The sequence below is a fragment of the Chinchilla lanigera genome, unplaced genomic scaffold (assembly GCF_000276665.1).
Source record: "Chinchilla lanigera isolate Chin_1 unplaced genomic scaffold, ChiLan1.0 scaffold00052, whole genome shotgun sequence".
NCBI lineage: Eukaryota > Metazoa > Chordata > Mammalia > Rodentia > Chinchillidae > Chinchilla > Chinchilla lanigera.
The window spans coordinates 8,552,037-8,558,982 of record NW_004955453.1 but is presented as its reverse complement, the minus strand read 5'-3'; the positions used below and the strand labels follow the sequence as shown (position 1 = coordinate 8,558,982).

The 6,946-nt window shown below is 36.4% G+C and overlaps 1 long non-coding RNA gene across 1 annotated transcript; it reads right to left on the bottom strand.

Moving 5' to 3' along the window:
• Positions 1-5,765: 5,765 nt before the first annotated feature.
• LOC102017419 lies at positions 5,766-6,724 on the bottom strand. The gene is made up of 3 exons (XR_262723.2): positions 6,598-6,724; positions 6,435-6,511; positions 5,766-5,896 (listed from the first exon to the last, which is right to left on the bottom strand). It is a non-coding gene; the product is annotated as an uncharacterized LOC102017419 (long non-coding RNA).
• Positions 6,725-6,946: the final 222 nt, after the last annotated feature.

The window sequence follows — 6,946 nt, the reverse complement described above, 5'->3', positions numbered from 1 at the left end:
GTATCCAAATGTCCCTTTCGTGCTTCCCAGATAGTCTTAAATTTGTCTTCTCTCACTTTTCTATTTTCCTTTCCAGATAATTTCTGTCTTTTCCCTGTTCCATGTGGGCCAATTCTTTTAAGGGAAAATGCCCGTGGACATAAACTACCATTAATTATGCTCACCAGATCCTTTTACTTGTAATGACTGTTTCCTCTTTGGCTTCCTCAAGTTAAGTGGGAAAGTGTTTTCCAGAAGAGCCATGCTTGGGGACTGAGGGGAAGGTTGCACAAGAGAAGAGAGAGAGGAAGAAAAAAAGCACAAACATGAGAATGAAAGTCTGTGAAAAAATTCTGGGCCCTGGCTGAAGTGACCATCAAACTTGAAGGAAAAACTATTGCAGGACGATACAGTTCAGTGGATTTGGGGAAGAAACATTTCTATTCAAAACATCTTTAAAAAGCATAAAAACTGTTACAGAGAGCTATTATTGCAGGATGATTTTTAGAAGGTTCCAGAACCGAGTTATAAGGTAAAGTGTGGTGAAACGTATTGAATTGTTTCTCCCCAGGTTTGCAACACAACTACTGACAGGAAACATGCAGACGTCTCCTTGGAGAAGTGTGTTACTGAGTCCATCATGAACATTGTGAGCGGCTTCTTCAACTCTCCTTTTTCAGACAACAGTACCAGCCTCCAGGTAAGCTGACCAAACACTGAACAGAAGCGTGTTGTCACAACCCTCCTTCTTTGCGTCGGTAATAATCCTATGATGTTCGTGATACTAAATCTTTAATCTGGTCAGAAATTCATATTTGATATTTCTGATGGTCACTGTTCTCTCATATGTTTTACCCTTCAGCCCCTTTCTGAGTTTACCAAACTTTAGCTTAAATAAAGAGACCTCTTCTTTCAACTGAATTGTGTTTCCTCTCTAAGCAGAATAAGAGCTTTGAGATCTGTTTGTTGACTGTTTGCCAATTGTTGAAGCAGTGGTATAGTTCTTTAAATGGATAGGCATTCTGAATCAGTAGTTCCACTTTAGGTAATTTATTCTAAAACAATGAACAGAGGTGTACATATTAATATTTTCATCCAGTTATTTATAATACTTAAAAATTGATGTCACCTTTAAGTGTCCATGGTAGGGGAACAACTAACTAAATTAATTATGGTATATCTATGGGGTGGCTTATTATACAGCAATTAAAATTCATGTTTTAAAAGCAAAATGATTATGGAGTCATGTTCAACCACAGAATTACATTACTGTATCATGCAAATTTGTTTGCATAAAGAATACATGTGCATATACATGAAGAGAAATTCAGGAAGGACATACAACCAGCCTACTGCATCCACTGGTTTTTCATCTGTGGATTCAACAAAAAATAAAGGAAAAAAATTGCATCTGTAAAAAAAAAAAAAAAAAAAAAAACATAATGTGTCCATGCAGAACATAAATAGATATTTTTCTTGTCATTACTCCCTAAACAACACAGTATGATAATTATTTACACAGCATTTATTTTGCATTAGGTATCATTTATAATCTAGAGATCATGTAAAGTATATGGAAGGATGTATGTAGTCTATTTATAAATGTTGCTCTTTTATATATGAGACCTGTGCATCTGTAGATTTTGTATTCATGCATGTCCTGGAAACATTCCCCGTGGATAATGATGGGTTACTGCACTTGAAAACAGGATTATGAGTTGGTTTGGAACTGACCAATTCTGCCTAAGGCTCGAATATCAAATCAGTTTCAGAGTTCTGTAGGTCTTTCTAGGTTTCTTAAAATGGGGGTAAATTTTGACTTTAGCCTTAAAAATGAAGTAATCTACACATTACATTCATTGTCATGATCACATAACCATATATTTTCTTCTGAGATTCTCTGTTTTTAGGAAGGACACATATTTATTCTACTCATTATAATCTGGAAGCATACAGTAAGGTGCCTGAAAGAGCTGGCCTATAACTAATGTGTATTGATTTAAGAGAGGCAGTATAAAATTAAAAACTTACTGGTTAACCGAAAAGTTATCAGGGGAAAGAATAAATATTCATATTAATGAATGCTTCTGAGTGTCAAAATGATTTGACTAAACTCAAGCAAATATTAGCTAAAAATTTCCAAAGTTGAATAAGATTATTTGCAAACTATTTAGCTTTCTTTTCTTCTAGCTAAAGCTCTATAGTCAGATCCTGGTTGCATTTTGGAGGCTATATTTTTCCATGCATACAAAGCCTTTGAGATACACCTTTTGTGGTCCTTACTTATTGATTTCATAAATGTTATATGTTCTATGATATGAGCTTCAAATATAGAGTGAATGTTTAAGTAAAAGTAATCATTACAATACAACAAATAGGGGCTGGGGATTTAGCTCAGTGGCAAAGCGCCTGCCTGGCAAGCGCAAGGTCGTGAGTTCGGTTCCCGGTACCAGAGAAAAACCAAAAAAAAAAAAAAACAAAAAAACAATACAACAAATAATGCCATAAATCACCCTTAAAAATCCTGTCTGCTTGAACACTCATATCCCATCATTCTTACCACCTTTTGGTGAATGTCTTTACAAAGTGCCATAAAAATATAATTAATGCTTCTGATGAGTGCCATCCAATGAAAATCTAAGCTCTTAAAAGATTATGGTTTGTCCTCATTAAACTTATCACCAGATCTGGCACCATTCAACTTCCTGTACTTTCCCAAAGTCAAAACGACTATGAAAGTTAGATATTTTGAATGAATTCAGGACACTGAGGCAACCACAGCAACACAATTAGAAACGCTAAAAAAATGATTTCTAATACTGCTTTGGAAAGTGGAAAGAATAATAGAAAAAATGTTCAAAATGAGGGGAAATATTTTGCAGAAGATTCTTGGCATCTTGCTGCTGAGATATAATGCCCAAAGTTAAAGGAGGAAAAGTTTATTGTAGCACACAGTTTGTAGAGATTTCAGTCCATAATTGGCTGGCTCCCAGGCTGGGTGGGATGGCAGAGGGGCATCACAGAGGTGAAACAGCTCATGGTAGGCAGAAGGCAGCAAAGTAGGTTAGAACCAACACGTGACCAGCACCAAGTGATCAACAACAATGTCAGCAGCCCTTTTTCTGTCCCTCACATTCCATCAAGACTACCTGCCCTTAGAGTGATTAGCACTCACACCTAGGTGAGGCACCTTAATCCTAGCATTGCACCATGAATCAATCCCAGAATCACATCCTTAATCCCAGCATCAAACACTCTAGATCCAGCCACCTCTGAAAAGCTCCACCTATGATCACAAGCCATAACAAATGGCAATGTGGCTTTTACTGCAATACTGTGAATGTTTTCAAAAATTTAAACATTCACTGTATGCTTCATCATATTGTATAACCTTCATATTTTTTCTCTGAGTTTCCATGGAAACAGGAACCCTTTCTGTCATAGTCACTATTGCATTCCCGAGAAGTAGAGAGAGGAGTTTGAGCGAACCAATAGTCACACATAAACTGTAACAGCATCAAAGCTTTCCAGAACTACTCTCAAAATTAGTGCTTGAGAGTCATTGTGGAATGGGTGATCAATTTTGGTATTTCCTTTTGTCCTAGTACTACCAATAAATTTTACTCAAGGAACTCTTCATTTGACTTGTGTTTCCCAATTTTTTAAAGCTGCTATTTCTTACTTTAAAGTATGCAAATTATGCTATGGAGATAACACAGATATCTGGCTCTGACCTAGAAAAGCTGTCTTCCACAATTGGACAGTTGCACATGTGTCAAAGGAACAAATTAAACTATGTTGTTATAATGGGTTATGCTCATCAAATAATGTAACAAATGTAACTCAATGTATTTTTGTCCTGTTTAAGATACTAAATATTTAAGTGGATATTTAATAATTGAGCATGAGGCCACAAGATTAAGAAAAATAATCTTCAGTGTCAAGATTATCTTTTAAGGAAGTTCAAAGATAAATTGACTTTGTCTCTGTTCAGTCTGTTCAGTGTCTTCTGAACAGAGACTGAAATGAAAATCACTAAGTCTATAAACTAAGAGTTTAATTTATCACCAAACAATGTAGTTGTTTATAGGCTGTCAGAACAAAGGCACTCCCTATTGATGCTTGAGAACAAATACTTCCTTGAAGTCTCTGAACACACATTTCATCATTTCCTTTATACTGGATTCTTAGAAGATCAAAAGACTTAAATCATATTCCAGAAACAAGATGAGGCAGGTGTGACAAAAATCTAGTTTCGGGTTCACATTTGGCAGAATTCCAAGTGGAACATGACTATCTCAAGATGCTCTGGCCTCAGGGACTGGATTGCTGTCACTGAAAGTGGCTCCTTGCCAGGACTTGACTTATCATTAGTGTATCTGCAACGTGGTAGGATTTTAGGGGTTCTGGGAAAACATCCCTTGACATTAGACTCTGTAATTTACATTTCATTTATAAAAAAAGAAAAATGCTCATTAATTTATGCCAAGAAGAAAAACAGCACAAAAATGTACATAGCTCTAATATTCTTCAACAAATATTTGTTGCCTGTTGGTTGCGAACTGGAGTAGGTACCTAACAGGTTAATAGGATTTTGTTATTTTAAAAACTAACAACTTTGTTGATAGGATAAATTCTTGTCTGCTTGGAAGTATAATATATTACAATATGTGTATATGTTGAGGCATAATGGACGACACTAAATTCAACATGAATAAATATTCCTGTAGAACCTCAGCTAACTCACGAGCTGAGGAGGGTTTAACGTTATAACACAGAATGCAGAACATCATACAAAGTATGCAAACTAAGACACTGATAATGGTGTAGTGTCTGACACTGGAGCTCAGGCAATGAGGAATCTCCTGAACTGTCAAAAAATGAGTCTTTAGATGAAGACATAGGCCATGATAATAAAAGCTCACTGGGAAGCGTAACTATTTTCAAAAACATGGTATGTATCATTCACACCAGGATTTTAAAACAGAATGTCTCTTCCCTGCCCTACCCACTACCTTACAAAAGGACACCGTATATATTCTTCACATGTAAAACAGCAAAGGGTGCAGAGGCTAGCTGTTTACTTTAGATATGGCTTGGACAGAGATTTCTGTGGACAGAGAAGTGGGATATCTCATGGATCCTCTTAGCTTTCTTCATCTTCTGCTCAGGTATTGAGGCAGGCTGTAATTCTGCTTCCTCTAGTCCAACCCTGAACGGGGCTTCCCAGTTCTACATCTTCCCCACCTGAGATGTTCTATATTAAGCATCTTTGAGTGGCTGCAAAGAGAAGAACAGGTAAAGAAATGCAAGTTTCATAGACATCTTCAGTTTCAAGTGCCTTTTACCCAGCCCAAAGTGCCTGAATATAGAAGAAGTTTGAAAAAGTTTCCAGACAGAATCTTCCTCCATCTCGGCTCTTGTAAGCAACATAAAATAGTCCCCTCGAGACATGAGCCCTGCTTTAGTTACACTAGAAAAAGAAGTGGGTGTGTACTTTGCTGTCAGAGGATTTAGATAAACATGGGATAAACAGGCCTCCCAATGTGTGTTCAGCACATTGAATGATACAGACTTGTATGTTATTTTTATTTTTTGACAGAGATTTGGCAGCACATAGGGGATGGATTGAGGGGACAACCCTGGAATTGGGGAAAGCTGATATAGCAATTTCTATCATGCAGGAAAGCTTCCTATGGGAAAAGGTTAAATTGTCAATATCTTGGGAATGAGAAGGACTTTACAGAGTATATTCAGCTGACTGATTATTTTCATTAAATGGGTTAACTGATGAGGTCTGGCTTACTTCTGGTAATGTGTATCACAGGAAGTCATCGGGAAGTACATGGTTAGGAAGAGCTTCAGGTAATTGACATGAGTGGTTGTGGGGCATCCAGACGGGGAGCTGCAGCAGGTCCTGAGTATAAGGAAAGGAAAGTTAGCTTGAATTTATCTGGTGAAATAACTAGCATTCTGGTGAGGTCATGTATGCAGGGTAATTGGAGGTCAGGGAAAGATGAGGAGGCAGAACTGCTTTTGGATATAAAAATAAAAAAGGGAAGATGCACATCAGAAAAGAAAGAGAAGGCTTCAAAAAGGCTTTAATATCAACAAATTATCAACATCATTCCCTGCTTGATGTACTTCTGGGATTATTCTAGGCTCCTTTGGGAAGTCCTGCATAAGATTTGGACTCTTACCTCTAATAAGAATTGTGGGTATTGATACAGGATATTGATTGGAATAAGTTTTACTGAATTAAAATCATTGAAATGATGCTTTATACTATGCCTATAAGAATGGAGGTCTATCTGTCATATATTACACTTAGTAAATATATACATAAATAATACATATAGATGATATAAATATATCTTGTGTGTAAATTTCTTGGCTGATTCTTGAATTATGAGATAAAGCCTGAAAAACAAACAAAAAAAAGAGATAAAGCCTACCTGTGATATTCTCCTACTTATAATTTTGATTCCCCTCCAGTGCTGATAAAGGAACATCTGGGATCTCAAACTCTAAACTATAAAACAGAAATGTAATAATTTTTTAATCTGTTAATGAGAAGATAAAATGAGCATAAATTACAAGCATATCTTTGAGAGTGACCTGTAAATCTGCACCGACTTCATTTACATTCCTTGGCATAGTTCTCTCTCTCTTGACTCATATGGAGAGTGCATTTTCTCATTTTGAACAGGGAAAGTTTTTCTCATCAGGTCCTGCAGCACTTCCATTGAAACTGTATTTAAGAAGCAAAAATCAAAGCCAATGCCATTAGACTCAACTACAGAGAGTGCCACATCCTTGATTTATGTTAGGCGTAGTCTAAAGTGATCAAAATCCTTTAATTTTTATTTTAGTCAGTCACTTTATTGCTGAGACTGCCAATAACACCTCAGTACCTTGAACATTTTAATAGTGCACAAAAAATGCTTAGGATATTCTGAGTATGATA